Source organism: Temnothorax longispinosus, chromosome 5 (assembly GCF_030848805.1).
Source record: "Temnothorax longispinosus isolate EJ_2023e chromosome 5, Tlon_JGU_v1, whole genome shotgun sequence".
Taxonomy (NCBI): domain Eukaryota; kingdom Metazoa; phylum Arthropoda; class Insecta; order Hymenoptera; family Formicidae; genus Temnothorax; species Temnothorax longispinosus.
This window is the reverse complement of record NC_092362.1, coordinates 15,900,122-15,917,927: the sequence shown is the minus strand read 5'-3', so window position 1 is coordinate 15,917,927 and position 17,806 is coordinate 15,900,122. Positions and strand designations below refer to the sequence as shown.

General features: G+C 45.3%; 1 protein-coding gene across 7 annotated transcripts in view; it reads left to right on the top strand.

The window, feature by feature from the left end:
* Positions 1 to 17,806, top strand: part of LOC139812757 (uncharacterized) — a 68,215-nt gene that overhangs the window by 42,574 nt on the left and 7,835 nt on the right. The gene's annotated exons all lie outside the window — the stretch shown is intronic.

Below are 17,806 nucleotides of genomic sequence, written 5' to 3'. Positions count from 1 at the left end.
CTGTTGTAATAAATAGCACGTACCGTTCGCAGCAAAGGGAAAGGAGCTCATTTACATTCGCATTTATAATCGCGTTTTGATCTCAAATGTTTGCAACTGGAAAATAATTTACATTCAAGTAAATATATCTTACGCAAAATAACGATCTTTTCGTAGCGAGATCGTTTAGATTTAGATCGATCTGAATTGACGACCGAAATAAATTTACTCTCTAAAATATTGCTAGCCTCAACTTTTCGACTTGTGCTCTCCATTCTCGACGCGTCATATGCTATTTTTCCCGCAGCGTGACCGTTTCGTAATAAATAAAGGATAGCGTATTCGGGAGTAAAAACGCCCTCCGGCAATAAAAGCCCTCGCCGCGAGCCGGAACCGCGAAATGTTCGCGCGGTCATAGTAAAAGTGTCCTCGCTGCATAACTATAAAACGAAGGAGCGTGGCCCAACGCGCGGAGGAGGCCAGGCAGAGCGGATCGAAAACGCGAGAGAAAAGAAGCGAGACTAGTCTGCGAGGCGTTGCGAGCGGAAAAGAGAGAAAATAAACGGGTTAGAAGGAAGAGACGGGCGCTCGTTGGCCCGACAACGGGTGTCGTATTAACATCTCATAGCAATGTATATGAACCCGCCGGTCATTTCGCTATTTAACGGACCTCCATTATATAGCGGTGGTACACATCGTATATTTCTGCAATGCCGACATATGGGAGCGCGGTGTCTATACGCGCGTTAACACGAGATATCATAAAATTAAAATACACAGATATCAGCGGGTCGATAAGCTTTAATATTTTATTACGTCGTTTCTGACAACATATTGAGAAACATGTGGTACATAGAAATACACTTTTCTTCCATTGCATGCGTATACGTGTAATATAGCTTTGTATGAGAAAACTTTATTACAAAAAAATAATTCTCTTCCAGAGTAAATTAATAAATTCTTAATGGCTTGTTATTTTTAATGAATACTAAGAGCCTGTCTGAATGTAGATCTATTCTTGTAAGTCAACGATATATTATATAAAAATAATAATTTTTTTTCAACGGCGCGCACAGACTCGCTGCCAATAGTCGACGAATAACGTACGTGCGCGACTGTCGGAGAGCGCGGATCATTTCGGTGTTTAACGGGCTCGCGTTACGGCGGATATATACTCCGTGTCCCTTTAATACGCGCGCCAGGTGAGCGCCACCGCGGTCGCTTCATGGTGGTGTTTGTGTGCCATTCGTACGACACACAAGTATTAAACCATCGCCCGGCTGTAGAGCGGCCGCTATAAAGCAAATGTTAACACCTTGGCTCCGCCGCCTCGGTTCTCTCCTCTCCGTGTCTTTCCTCCGCCTCCGCCGCCACCTCGAGGTCCTCCGCCGTACACGCATTACCTTCTGTAACGGCGCCTATTCAACATCCAGCCACCGTCCTATTCTCACACCCGGCGTCCCCGAAGCCGAACGACCGGCCAGAAGTCTCGACATGCGGCCACGAACCACGAGGGTTTCGCTTAATGCCGCGATTCCGACCATTCCGAGGGATTACGTTTGACCATCGTCGTTCGGGAAACCCTTTAGCAGGGACACGCTCCATCGTTCGTGCTGGTACTCTTTTTCCTTTCCTCTCCTCCTTCCTTCCTCCCTTCATTGACGCTGATTCCCGCATCATCCCGCGTTTGTCGCACTTAAGAAAATTGGCAACTTCTGGATTATTGAATCGCGATACTTGAAAATCTTTTCGAATAACGTACTATAAACTAGATCAATTATTCTAACTACTAATGTGTAATAAAGATACTTGTACTACTATTAAAACGCCATGTAAATAATTTTATGCATGGAGGACATAATTTTCGTATATAATCTTGGCGGTTTACATTCGTGTTTGAGTGTCTCACCGTGGAGACCACGATTATGTGGCGCGCCTTAAGAAAGTCGAAACTAGTTTTGTAAAGTTTCGACGAGTCTTCAAATTATTTAATCGACAAATTTTACGATCTTGCTCGGGCTTATCCCTCCCGAAAATCAGTCTCCACCGAGAGGCTCTCGGTATCACTACCGCGGCAAACTCGGACCATCTCTATGCAGACACCCTATAATCTTCCTCAGGGCTTAGCTTACTGCAGCGTGGTACGCGGGATCGACGTACCTGGAACTCGACATCTCGTTCCGAGCGAAAGGAGTTAGAAGTTCCAGCAAGCCACCTTGATTAGAACCCTCTCCACCTCTTTTTGTCGCTTTTACTTCATCTTGTAATAGAAAAGGGCCGACCAGGAAGGAGTATATGCGTCATCTCCTGCGAGGGCCAGTTGGCAAGCTCGTTCGTTAGCTCCAAGATGAGGCGTGTTCATGGAAGAATAACCGCGCCGTAGTAGTGAAGGGAGACCACGAGGAACGCGGTGTGATAGCGCGAGGGAAAAACCTTGTACAGGCGACAACTAGGAAGTCTCGCGGCTTGACCTTTACCGTTAAGATGTACCTTAATTCTCGTCTACGCGGGAATTTCATCAGAAACTTCAGTAACATCTCTTTCGCATTTTCATTTTGATCCTTCTACAGCTGGTAGAAAGTAGAAGACTTGTGATCTACCAGAGGTGTGCTTCGTTCTAGTAATGTATTTTATATCACGTTATCAACAAAAATATGGATAAGTATTTTTTGTAAAACAAATTTCTCACAAATATATTTTTTATAATTCTTAATTAATACTTCGAAATACGTCGCAACATTAGATTCACTTCGCGATTGGATAAAAAAGTTACGATATCTTTGTGAGACACTTTGTGAGATGCGCTTTCTGTAAGCGTGTTTCGATTTGAAGCCCCGTAGCGAGATGTTATCGCGTGCAGACAAGGTTTTTCGTAATGCGCAAAAATATACGCGTATAAGGTTGAAAGCACGCGAGCCATATCGGTCAGGTCAGCGCTGCGGTATGCGGCGGACGAAAAAAAGAATTGTAATGAATCGAGTGGAGGTTTAGAGAGGGAAGAAAATAAAGGAAGAAACCAATTATAAGAAGACGAGCTTGCACAGCGACGGATCGCGCATTAAGCGATTCCTAGAATACGCATGCATCTTACGATGTATGCGCATATTCAAGATAGTATGTCATACGTGCGAGCTACTAACTGCACGATTTATTTCCTCTCGGAGCAAGAAGTGGGAAAGGAGCAACAAGAAGATTCGAAGGGAATATACTCCCGAGAGACAGTTTCATATATACCGCTTGAGTTTTTATTAAAATAATAAACGAAACTGTAACAAAGAAACACGCTGAATGTAATTGACAAGTATCCTGACTAGAAAAAGAATAGAACTAATATCTACTAATGAACAGCAATGAAAAAAAGGAAATTTAATTAAAAGAAATCTATTAAGATACAAAAGTCGTCAAAACCGATCGCACTTAAAGACAGGATTTATCCGATTTTGGAATTGAAAGACAAAGTTCGCCATTTCACACCTCTCTCGCCTACAGTTATTAATGCACTGCCGATCAAACTTATCCCATCTCGCGGTAGAAACAGACAAAATGGCAATCCTACTGAGCGGGAATACGCGCCAGAGTTATCGATAAAGTGTTTGGTTCGGCAACTTGTCGGACAAGTTGCCTAGCAGGGAAAATTAATGATGCCGCATCAGTTCAGAAATACAAAATAATAAAGTTGTACAAAATTTTCTCATGCATGTATTTTGCAGTAATTTACGATCGCATCTTCGATTGTCTTATTGTTAGGTCCAATTCTGAATTTTTCCTTGAGCTTTCTGCGAGTTAAAACCTTTTTTCTCGATGTAACAATAAGTTTCCATTTTAACGCTCAACGATCTCAACACGAACGACTTAATTGTTATTCATTCGTATCTTCGTGCTGATTTGCGCGGACGCAACTGTCCCGAATAATCTAATTAACTCGCGATGGAACGTCCGGTGCCTCGCGATCGATCGTTCGGCGTTTCTGGTTCGACGATAACGCGATATTCTCTTCCTTGTCGGGGAGGGCCAGGTTCGTTACCTGTAGAACAAGACGCGTGCTCGCGTAGCTGCTGCATGCGAGGACGACGCAGCGCGAGAGGGAGAGCGATGGGGAGGGAGGGGGATATAAAAGGAGCCAGGGCAAACGTGACGATGGCGGTACCCGCGGGACGAAGGAGGAAAGGGGGGTGGTGGTGGCAGAAAAGGAGTACCATGGTCGCGCTACGGGTGGCGAATCGTGGGGGAGAGAATCCAGAAAGAAAGAAAGAAAGAAGGTAATTACGCGCGGAGAGACAGGCAGCTCCCGCGCAGCCTAACCGATCGCCTAACCAATTCTCGGAATACGCGGCCGGCTCGCGATGTATGCGCATATTCAAGATAGTATGTTACATACGCGAGCTACTGACCGTACGTTTCGCTCCTTCGTCCACCCCCGTGTTCCGCCACCCTTGCCCCCCCCTCTCCGTTCACCACTCGTCCCTCGGTCCAACAGGGCCCGCAGGATCTTCCTCTGTCCCTCCTCCGCTCTCCTCTCGACTCCGTCCAACCTCCGGCAACCCTCTCTTCCCCAACTCACGGCCTCACGACGTGTACGCGAGATCCCCAGAGGTATTTACATATATGGACCGCGGCGTGGTGCGCGCGTATCTTTTATCTCCCGTAGCAGTAATGGCGCGTCCACCTCCTTCGTACCTGGTCAAGTAAACATCGGCGTAGATAGGCATACTAGGTGAGATTGGCGTTACCTCTCCGCCGTTCGTTGACGTTCTGGCTGGACGACGGTCCCCGATACCGTCCCCGGCGAAAAAGTACGATGGCGGAGTACGATATTTTTCTTCGACGAAGTAGTAAATTCGTTATGGATGCGAATCTATGCGTATAACAGGTTGCACTTCTTTTTATGTTACGCGCATTTCTTTGAAATAGAAAACAATTATTTCTTAATCAAGAAAAAATGTCGATTGTATAAATGACTGTAATTTTTCATAATTAGGATTCAATTTTAATCTTTATGATATCGTTGTAATTATAACATATTACTCATTTCTGTACTTTATAACCGGCTTTACTACATTTAATAATTTTACAACGATCAGTTACATTCTATTGGTTTTTAATTTACCGACAATCTAAGCATTATATTAATAATAATGAGATTTAACTTAGATTTAATTTAGATTTAACTTAGATTTTTTTACAATTCGACAAACAGAACTTTATGTCAGTTATCTAAAACTGCAGCCTCAACTGCGTTAGCTGCCGCGTTACTCGTCGAGCGCCGTTAACGAAGCGCGGTGTCGTCTTTACGGATCACCCCGTAGACACCTCGACGCATCCCACAGGACCGCTCGTGCGCGACCGTTCCGGCAAAAGGGAGGCTTACTCGAGAATTCGCGCGGAAAGGGAGAGAAAGGCGGGAAGAGATCTTCGTGCGTCTCTCTCTCTCTTCCCGCGCCGAAACAATGAGACGCTGTTGCGCCGCATTCGTCGCATTCAGATGCATCGACCAGACCGTCTCTCGCTCACGCACCCATGCACTGTGCGTCGCGACGTGTACTTGCGCATGTATCCTCCAATAACCGACCTTGGACATATTCCAAATTCTACCCCGATTCTCTCACATCAAGTTAAATACTCGAAAAAAAAATAATTTTAAATAACATTTGTTGTATATCTTTATGACAAACTTGTCTCGCGCCAATCATTCAACTATTATCTACGTTTTTAGATGAATTTTATATGAATTAGGTTTGGATCTAAAGTGACATCCTGATTCTTCGAACGTCTTTCAGACTTTTACATTGGTCGAGCAGTCGATGTGGTGGCGACGCGGCGGCGACGGTCGCGATGCGACGCGACGCGACATGACGCGATGCAACGCGGTGGTGGTGGCCGATGGTGGTGGTGCGTGCGTCGTATACCAGGTATATACGGTGTGTGGCACACGCGGTAAGCACACGGCCGTATGCAGACAGTTTAGTGGTGGCCGCGCCCCGCGAGTCCAGTTGTCGCGTGAAATATTGCGATTCATAAAATAAAACAGGCCTGCGGTCGAGGACGCGTACATATAGCCGCGCCGGCCGCTAACCGTCCTAGCCCTCACCCTCTATCCCTCTCTCTCCCGCGCCTCTTCCGCCGCCTCCTGTTCTCTTTTCGCCCTCTCTACCCTTTCTCCGTCGCGTTCTCTTCCTTCTAGCGTGGCCCTTCTCTCTGCTCGACTGGTGCGACACTCCCTCCCTTCACTCTTTTGCTCTTCTCCTTCTCTCCCTTCTTCTTTATCTCTTTCTCTCTTCGTCTCCCTTCGTTCGCCTCCCTTCTTCCCCGATCCTCCAACTGCATCGCTGTACCCAGCTCTTTATCTTTCTTTCCGTCGCTGGATTATCCATTGGGCACAATGGGTACGGAGGCTCCTGGGGAATCGTAAAAAGAGCGCGCAATCGAAAATATTTCGGGATGGTGGGATAAAATAGCGGCGGCACATAAATTCAGAATGCCGTTCTCTACCGGTCGACGTTCTAGCGACGTTAATTGAGGAGCGTGTTCGTGTAATATAGAAAATAATTAGTGGCATTGTCGTATAATGCCGGTATTAATGCTGAAATCTCTTCTGTACGATTATCTTACATTATTATTATCATCACATTTATCGTCACACTTATCGTCATGAGACTGATTTACAGTCATTCGGTTTTATTCTTAATTTGACATTGTTTCTGTCTTCGAGAATTTTTACTTATATCACGAAATATATTTCAGAAATATGTTTGTGAAAAACTGTCTGCTTGTAGACTTTTATTTAAATTATATCTTCCACATATGCCATTATTAGATTACATTTTACAGACATGATTAAATTGGAGTGATAAATGTTGAGGTACAATTATGCGCATAATCGGGATTCCCGAAAACAGTAATGCGAGCCTGCTTGCGTGCACTTCGTATCATTTCAGCTTTCCCCTAGGTTTCCTGCTCTCCTCGTTTTTTTTATCCTTTCCTCTTCAGCCTCCTTCTCTCGTACGTGTTCGTACATTTATCCACGGTCGGCTGAAACGCCGCCAAGCCACAAGCGTCGTAACGCCGGCTTTCCTCGCGCGTCCAAATTTTTCGGCCAGCGCTGCGACATTTCGTCGCGGAATCCGCACTTGCGGATAGTGTACGAGGATGGTAGGGAAACGCGGTTTACCGTTGAAAACTCCTTTATAAACATACGCTGTAAGGGCTAATGTACAATAAATTGTATTATAAATATATAAAATGCAAGGGATATACGTATAAAGGTGCAAAAAAAACACTTTAATGTTTTATTTACTCAATAATTTTATGAAAGTATTTGTAGTAAGATTTTCGTTATTAATATACGTTTATTTTTTTTACAAAAGGAAGAAGCTGAAGAATAAAACGATAAAAAAGTATCATTATGCAATACATTAAAAATTTATAAGAACAATTATGCTGAGAAATAATCATGTTTACTTTTCTCTTACAATACTTCGTGTGATTATCGGAAGAATTATTAAAATTTCTGCCACAAATGTTTTTCATTCTTATTTTGTCACGGGAATTTTAAAGAAATGAAACTTTATCAAAGTGACACAATAAAAAAATGAAAAAAATACAACTTGAACCTTGAAAGTACCAAAAACAAAAAATATGGACAAGGATTAACCGCCAAGATATATTAAATCGGTAACTGTCATCGATAGCCTCGAGGACGAGAATCGCGGGGGCTGGATCGGGATTCAGCTTTCACGAAGGCGATCCTCCTTTTGGTGCGGGGCGGCGGGAAACGTCAACGTATATCGTACTTAAGGTGTTCCTCTGTGTTCCGGAGATTCCTCCTTTTCCGCCGACGAAATTAGCGGGGGACATGTTTATTGTAAATGAATCCTCTACTTCGCTGAGGCGGTTTGTGGAGGACTGCTACGTGTCCCAGGGACACGGCGGCGGACAAGGAGGGAAAGAGAGAGAGGGAGAGAGAGAGAGTCGTCAACGGACAACGAGAGAGAGAGAGAGAGAGAAAGACAGGATAAGGGTAGTTCGGAGGGTGGTTGCGCGCGCGAGCGCGCGCTTGCTGCCCGATTTATGCGCCCGTTACCGAGCCCTCTGGCGCAATTAAGCTCGCGTTATAATATTGTTGTTTATTCTGAGCCCCGACTGCGAAGCGTTAACCACCCCTACGTTTCGCCCTTTCGCGTCCCGCCTGCGTTTCTACACTGGCTAGGCCACCCGCGCAACCCCCTAATCTTCCTGACGCGGCGAGACCGAGGAGAGAGAAGGAGAGGGGGTGAGGGAAAGGAAGCGCGGAAGGGAGAAAGATACTCTCTCGCCTCGACTTTCAGCATCAGCGCGCCAATGCCTGGGCAGCTAACCAACCGCTCCCCCGGGGTATCGCCGGGAAACGAAGTTCCGTTTTGTTTGTTTCCGGCCGGTGCCGTCTTTGATTGGGAGACCCGCGTTAATTCCGAGTTATTCCGACGCGCGGTCACGTGTGCGCTAATGAAACCTACTTTCACGTGGGAAATAGCATGCGCGGTACGGACGACACGAGTTTATTGTGATTTGTGATTGCGCCCGATTAGAGGATCGTTATCGTAATTCTCCGCGACGTGGGGAGTTTCCTGAGACATTTTTACAGATAGTTGCGATCACGGCTAGCGTATTCTTGCGAGATGACAAAGATTTAGTTAAATCCAATCGTGCCCGTTGATTTTAAAAATATTTTGTTAGGTATCGAATGTGATAATAAATTTGAATCGGTTCTTAAGACAGGTTAACGATGTAATCTTTGATTTTTATCTGTCTGTTTATATAAATTCCAGAGGCCGATAATTGATCGCGTGATCCATACAGCGGACTGAACCACTTCCAGTTTTATTTTACCGTGTGAAACGAACATATATATAAATACAATTTCAGTAACACTCGTGAATCATTGATTAAACCGGTTTTGCGATGGCAGCGATGATGACGAAATCAGCACGCTGAATAAACTCTCAGTAGAAAATAAGTTGAAGTCAAGATTTCGATATCAGCGATTTTTTAAAAAGCCAAACCAGCTCGTGGCAATGTAAACTATAAAAATATATCTCAAATTTCACGGTCAAGTTTAAAGAGCTTGAAGCAAAGAAGAAATAAAGATAATTAAAGATAAATAAAAGTAAATAAAGAGTTAACATAAAAGACAGGCTGTGAGTGCCATATTTTGAAATCATTTATTGCGTGTAATATATACGATAGCTGACATTTATGATCTACAAAAGAAACGTATAGCATATATATTCTACACTTTGTTCGAATAAGCTTATATTATGAAGGAAAGAAATCTTTTCTTGAAATTTTATATTTGACACTTAGAGTTTTTCCTTATCTCTCAAGTCTTGAGACATCAAAAAGAAACATTGTCGCGGCGCTGTCGCCGAGTCTCGAAAGAAAGAGATGCCGAAAGTTCAGGGCCTCTCGGAGCGTCACTTGAGATGCAATTAACGAAGAGAGTCGTCCAGGTCGTTTGATTCGACTATAAAGGACGACAACGGCGAAGAGAAGAAGAGGAACAAGAAGAAGAAGAAGAAAAAGATACGGCAGAGGAGGCGGTGGCCGGGAGAAGGAGGAGGAAGAGAAGGCGAGACGGACGATGCACGAAACGTAAATACTTGGAGCTGGCCAAGCACTCTCGACCTGCTAAGGTGGGTGGAATCGACGATTCCAGCCAGGACGATGGCTGAGGTGGGATCGTGATGGGCCGTGATGGCGGTGTGGTCGTGCAACGATGCCGAAGAGGAGGCCGGACCGGAGTGAACCGAAGGTGATGCATGGCCGACGGTTCCTACGGCGGGGCCGCGCAGACGAAGAAATAAAGAATAAGAAGAATATCCGCTTCGCCGGGTCCAGAGCCGGCCCCCTGGAGCAAACGCTGTCATAACTCAATCCCACCTTCGTCCGCTCGTACGTCCATACGTCCGTCCTGCACCGGTACAGGTTGCACCTGCATTTGTCTCTCTCCTCCGCCGTCATCTTTCCCCTCCCCCCTCTCTCCCCCCTTTTCCCCCGCCGTCTCCGCGTTCCCTTCTGTCGTATCTCACGTATCTCCCTTCTCGTCGAGGGCTGATCTTGATCATGGCGAAGTACGAGCTCGACGTGGAGCCATCGGGATCCTGCCTCCTTGCTCATTAGATTCCATCGATGTTCCTTTTTTTTCCCTCGGCTTTCTCGTTACGGAGGGTGCACGGAGGGGGATTATAATACGTTGCGCGCGAATTACGACCGCGAGCGTACACGTGACTCTCTCTTTCTCTTTCTTGCTATTTTTTTATATTATTTTCTGTAATTTTTATTATCATATTTTTTAAATTTTGGATGATAACCCACATTTATGCATACTATTTTATCTACCTACATTTTTACACTTATTCCAGAACCTAAATAACATTTCAGAATATTTTGATTTATCTTATTTATAGAATATATACCTACATACGAGAATCAATCATATAATTTTTGTTCTTTTGCTTACAGTAACGAGTAAATAAGCTTTTTATTTCGTTTTTTAACGATTTAATCTTGTCACCGGAAGAGCAATGGAATTTGATTAAATAAGATTCGCTATAAAAGTTAAAATTCTAAAAATGAAGGTAAAGAACAACGATGATAGAGCTGACTTGCAATTACGTCATCTACCCTCTGAACTACAATCAGCCGACATTCATGGAAAGTCGAGGGATCAAAAATATAATAGCCCGAGACATACATATATCACAAAAGTGTCCTCTCGAGGAGACTAATCAGCCTCGTCCGTTCGCAAGATTCTCGATTTATACCTCGTCAGTCGAGTTTCGTTCGGGCAAACCTCGACCCGGCGGAATTACGGACGAGGCCGAAGGCGAAGCATGGGGGGAAAAAAACGCGCGACGGCGCGCGGGGCCCGGTCTAAGCGCGAAGATACGTCAGTGACACACGAATCGAAGTCGAACAATACGGCGAAGTCATGCATAAATCATCCGCGGTAATAAAGATCCACTTGTCGTGGCCGGATATTTATGAATCGCCCTCGGTTCTCCGCGCGCCAAGAAGAGAATCACCTTTTAGCTCTCGCGTCGGTCCGGATGAACGATCGTCCGATTTCGAGATAATCGAAGAGGTCAGGGGCGGAGGGGACTAGGGCGCGGACTTAGCGGCCGGGAAGACGCAGAAGAGAGGCAGAAAGGAAAGAAGGACGGGGGGGTGGAAAGGGGGGAAGGGCCGACAGGGTACGGGTGAGGAAAAAGGGGGGACTGAGGGAGGAAGAGGAGAAGAAGAAGAAGTCGACTCGGTCGTTGTGTAGAGGCCGCAGACCGACAGACCGAGCGAAGGACCGCGAGGCCATAAATACCTCAGCGCGTTCAGCCAATTAAAACAAATCATTTTAATGCGCAACCTTTTTAATTAATGCCCGTGCTCGCTCGCTCCCATCCGCTTCCCTCCTCCGCGCGCGTAGTACACGATCGCTTCGGAGCCACGGCTCTCTGCCATTCCCATCCCAGAGCGATCGGGGAGAGCTATATTAACTTATACGTCACTATATCCCGCCTGACTGTATCTTTCCTCGCGCAGTATATGCCCGCGTTTACTATACAGCCCCGGTCGAGGCAGTCCCGACCGAAGGCGAGCCAATCTAGCAAGGCTCTCTCTCTCCTCTGCTATACTTAGCTACTTGATTTTAATTACACGAATTTTCGCTTTGGCATTACGAGCCGCGCGGCGTTTTTTTCCCCTCTGGTTATGCTCTGCACTTTTATCTCTCTCTTTTTCTCTCTTTTGCCTCAATTTTCGTACTTCTTTTCGCCCCGCACTGATCAGACCCACTATCGATGAGATTTATATTTATTGACCGCGTACTAAAGACGGAAGCAACAACATGCAGCTCCGCTGGATAAAGGAACGTCGCGATTTTTATGCTCTCCGACCCGTTGACTCAACCTGATGGAACCGTTAAATGCTCTCGCACGGTGATCAACGTTTTTAATTGCACATTTCCAGATCGGCGACTCGTTGATCGGTGCGGCGCGATTTTATGTGTTGCTCATAATTTTCCGAAGGAATCCAATGATGCTAATATCGTGTATTTTGAAGCAAGAAGATGAAGTTTAGTTGCACAACGCGGTCACGTCTAGCTTTGGAAATTAAAGAGGAAATCGCCGTGGGCCGCGTAGACGGGAGCGGATCTGTATTAAACTGGAGTATTAAGCTGAAGTATTAAGCTGAAAACTTTCAAAACTTAACAAAAAAACGTGATGCTATTGGGAGAAAGAAGGATTTGTTTATTAGACGCTTCAAAATATACGTTATTATAAAATTAAAGCATAAAACATTATAAACCATATAATATCCCAAATATTCTTTATTCTGTCAATTATGTCTATTTGAAATTGATTTTTTCTCAATGAAGATGTTAAAGTACTTACGATTTTCTACTTTAATACGTTGCGTAGAATAAAAGATAATAATGTTATCTTTCTTCTTATTAACAATCTTATCAAAAATTTCTAAGAGCGTTTACTTCTCTCTCTCTCTCTCTCTCTCTCTCTCTCTTAGCAGTAACATAAAATAATATTCTCAAAAAAATAGTTGTCTTTAGGCTCTGAAAAGTTATCGTTCGTCCCTGCGTAGACCTTGTGTAGGGTACCGTGCGGATGCCGTCGAGCGAAGATCTTAATCGCCTTATGAGGTTCCGCGATCATAAAGCTGAATTACCGACGTAGACGGAACGAAGATTGTAAAATTATTGCCGTTTATTCGAAACCGTAAATGTTACTCGGTTTTTTGCACTGGGCATCATAGTTACTTACGTGCCCTCGACGAGTGGTTGCAACGAACGTATATATATTAGATTTGCTCGAGCTAATTTCTGATATGAGATGATAAACCGGTTACACGACTCGTGTAATTAGGAAAGGAAGCTCGTCGGCTCGTTGGATTCCTCGCGAATGACGCGCGATGTTTCGATGTTGCGAAAAATCGGATTTTGACAAATAAGATGAATATACCGACCTGATCGAGGAATTTAAGTAGGTATATTGTTAATTAACGTTAGCCTAACTAATACTAATTCCGTAACGCAATACATTTAATGAACGATGGAATTTAAATGAAGTCAGTTGGCAACTATGCAATTTTAACGTTCTGCTTGTGTATGAAAATCTAAGCTTTATTCGATACTGAAGGTATCGATGAAAGTATATGCGATGAAAGTAATATTTTTATTTGACAAGGAAATTAAGTCGCCCCACAAGGTATTGTTTATCCGGCTGTTCGACGTCTATACCTACCCCATAAATCAGTCAAAGCTATTAGCCCGTACTTCAGGGAACGACAACGAGGACGATCTTGTACACGTTGTGTTGGCTCGCTACAAATGCCGATCAACGGGCGCGCGAGGTAAAGTGAAACCTTAGCTTCGCCCGTCGTCACTTTTACTGCCGCGGGACCTGGGCGGAATAAAAAGCGTTAAAAACTCGCGCGGAGCGCTATAAAGTCGTCAGGCCGTTAACGGCCGCAGCGCTCGATCCTCCGAAGGGATCGCGTGACCCTGAAGGAGGAGGCGGGCGATTCGCGAGGCCGTCCGGAAATCGCGGCCGCCTACCGCAAGACGAGTTTCTCCCGGGTTCCCCGAGCGGGGATCCCGCTCGTCATCGGCGCGCGGCCGTTTACGCCGACGTGGATATAACGCGGCGATCACACGGCGACACGAATTAGACTTTCAGATGGCGGTCGGCCCTAGACCGCCGCCGGCGACGGTTCGGTATACGTATTTCACGAGATGACGGCGGACGTCGCGCTAAATCATCCGCCCGGTGACCGCATCCGCTTGCCCAATCGAGCGACTGAGAAGCTCCCCTTAACGACCTCTTGTCACGCCTGCGACATTCCCGGCCGAAAAACGCGGAGTTAGACCTGTGGCATCCATCTCCTCTTTCTCCTCTCACTTCTCCTATACCTTTCCTCCTCTTCACTCTCTCGTCCGACGCCGATATTAATATTGTTCTATCAGAATTCCAGCGGAGTCGCACTCCCGCCAGGCTTCGCGCGCATAGGATTTCTCAACGATTTCTCATAATTCACAGGCTGGATGGTACCGAGCGAGATCGGTCCTTACGAATGGCGGTCGTGGGTTTTTTGATAGATCTGGATTTTCGCATAGGACTGACCGCAACCGATGAAGGTCAATTATCGCGCTTGCGAAGCTTTTGCATAAACGTTAATATCACTGAACAATTTCATTGCTGCATAAATTTTTAACGCTACGTCTTGTATTAAGAATGCAAATGATAGTAAATCCTAAGTACGTTTTTTTGTTAAAAAGGATACCTATCTAACATTAAGTACCGAGAATAAAGCATCTTTCTTACAGGGCTACAAGGCATCGATTAAGCAAGAAATGAATTTCTCGTACTTCGTTCATATACCAAGTAGAATTCCGCGTTTTTCTTTACGTTACTGCGAGAAGAATAATTCTCAAGGCGCCACGGCGCGACGTGAGAAAATACGACTTTACGCGTCGCTGTCACTTTTATCGCCGACTTCAATCCGGCGGAAAAGTCTTGTCTTCGGATATGCACGGCTGTCATAATTCACCGCAATTACGACGTTCATGAAGCGGGCCTTGAACCGATTCACCGCGTAGGTAACTCCGATGCAGTCACGCCTGTCATTAATTTCTATCAAGGAAACGGCCCGCGAGTACCGAGTAATCTCTTTGATTTTATTGTAACGAGGATTTTATTATTTCCGTGGTGCACATGATGCGCTGTGAACAAGGAGCGACCGCTTCCATGGCTAACTAAATTATGTATCTTCCTTACGAGCGCCGCACGAAATGAAACCGTACGAAACGAGCGCCGTACATCAACATTCTCGCTTGATAGTCCGGGTGCTACAAATACTAATTGGCGGTTTTTGAATTCGCAATTAAATTCAATTTTAAACTTGCATTTAATTAGACATGTATCTGATATGTATAAGAGAAATCGTTGATTTCCCATCCGCTACTTTACATTGCCTTACGGTTTTTAATCAGAACTTTTACTCAGAAATTATCTTTGTGCAATATCTTACGTTTGGTATCTCTTATGCGCTTAATAAATTGTTAACGCTGGAGATTCCGACTTTTTTACATTTTATTTTATATCGCCAATTGAAATATCGTTATAATAAACACAGTCACCGGATAAAACGCGAAGAATAAAAGAGAGACTGGGCTCGTACGTGATAAGAGATGCAATGGAGAATCAAAATATATCCTTATAGTCAAAGAAGCCGAAAACGCTTAATCCATCGGACATAAACTCCCAAACATTATGGTGCCAAACAGCTTAGCGTTGGAAAGGATTTAATATTTCCGCAGAGTATATTTTAAGGAATCTTCACACGGGCAACGTGAGATTTTGTCCACCCATCTTTGCCGTAAATTTGTTTACCTGTATCTACATTATATATACACGGTCAATCGTTAATCCTTCTATTACTTGATTTTTATCGCGCTGCTGAATACCATTGGAGAGTCACCGGTGACTCCATAAACAATTCCCGTCCTTACGTCTGCGGCTTGGTTTATCTCCGCGCTGCGAAATGGATTCGACAAAACGAAAGAAACAAATTGTAAATCTCCTTGCTCGTACATACATTATGACCATGTGTTCCGCGTCCTCGCCATTTTCGTGTCAAAATCCCGCTATAACGACGCACGACGCGATCAAACATCCGGCTCGATTCGGCCATTACTCAACGCGACGAGGAGAAACCGTCGAGAAACGCAGCGATACGTCATTCACGGCAAACGGAAGCTGCAAGGCGCATTCTTGGATCGTGCGCGCGATATCTTCCGAAGAAACCCGAAATCCGATATGACAAAGTAAGATCACACACCTCCGTGATCCTTATCTTTATCCTGTTGCCTCTGGTCCGCACGCAAGTGAAACGCATAAGTACACGCGAGAACGCGGTAGCGGGTAACCCATTTCCCGCGCAGTGGCACCATGGGCAATCCCGAATCCAGGACAGGCGCGGCTCGCGCGACTACCTGGCTCGCAGGTGCGAGCCTGCGGACGCGTCCGCGGGCTCGTGCGAGGGCGTGTATATCCCTGACATTGTAAAGCTCGGCGTTACACTTGCGTAGCCGATTGGATAGGCCGGATCCCCCTAGGACGGCCCAGATCCTTCGACGACTTCGTCTTCCTCTCTCCTCCCCGGTCGCCTTGGTCCTTTTACCTTCTTCTCTATCTCTCTCGCTCTTCTCCTCTTTCTCTTAGCCCTTCTCATTTCTCGGTCTTCGAGCAGCTTCGGGCTCTCTTCGATATCGTCGAGCTGCCATCCCGAAAAAATTCATGTCCTCCGTTTTGCTACCGCGAGAACCTTCTGGTCGCGTCCAGCTCTGAGATCCGCCAACAGGTGTACTGTACGACGAAGGGTTACCGAAGATCGGTTACGTACGGAAAGATCGCTATGTATTCTACGTTCGGAAACTTGCTGCCGATTTCGATAACGAACGGATTAGGTTTCCGCAACAGGACATGTCGGTCCTCGTCCGGTGTTTTCTCTTGCTCGACCCTTCGCGGAATGCACGTAATGTCACGGTGCAGTTCCCTCAAGATATTTTCTAAATCACTATAAATCACGCTATATTAATAGCAAATTCTAAATACTTCCATATATTGAAGAAAATCACTTCGCTGCTGGCCTTGTCGGAATGTATACGCGAGATCTTTTTCTGCAAAAAAACGACAAGTTAATTTTCTCTGAGTTTATTTGCACGAAATGGTACACGGCGATAATTTGCATTAATAACACGCGTTAGAGTTAAAGTGTGTCGAGCGGTCGAGCAGATTGACGCACATGTATCGTCGCGATCGGCCAGTCGGCCGTTAATTAAAAGTACCGCCACGTGTTTATCGCATTTACGAGCGCGCCCGGCTCGGCTTCCGCTAATTCAAGTTGCCCTCGAACGACGCGGGGAGCGGAATGTTCGTTTCTATCTAATTATAAAGCAGCCGTATTGCACTCGTATCTCACTTGCGGTTAAAGGATGGGGAATTCCGCGCGCGCGGCGGACGAGGCACGCGGTAAACGTGTACCAGAACCTAGAGATCCGGCCTCAATACGTCTTGTTGACTCACTTAGCGCAGCACGGCAAGTTCACTAACCGTATAGATCGTCACCTCTCGGCAGGAACTATTTAAAGTGCGATGCGCGCTGTGCGCTCCGCTCAGCTTTGCTCCTCGCCGCTCCTCTCCGCTCTGCCGCCGGCGGCAACGGGCTGATATAAGATGCAACAGCTGCGATCGGATCGTACGGCGTGCGAACCGGCCGATGGTCGCCGTACCGAGCACACGCGTGACCATTGTGCTGTCTTATTACGGGTTGGATCTAACGAAAGCACGAGAATGGGCGTTCTCTCTCGCCACCGCAAAATCATTATTCGCGACACGCCGCACTAGCTCGTATTTAGGTATTCCAAAAATCGTGCGGATCTCCGGCGACATGTTTTCAGGATGCGTCGTGCGCACTTGGTGGACCCATTAGCAAAATTATCGTTAAAGCATAGTAAGGGGTATAAATATATGTGTTGACTGAGATAAAATACACTGTTAAATTCGCAATGTCAAATTATACTCAATTTGAGTCATTTTTAACCATTTCTGTAGGTCGCCATCTGCTTTTACTAGTTTTACTCAATATGTCGTTAATTTAACTAAATAAATGCAGTTATAATAATACTGTTTTGCGTTAAAATAATTAATTTTGACACCCATGTTAGAAATAAAATGTTATTTAACTCAAGATATTGGATTAAATTTTATTCTTTAATATTTAA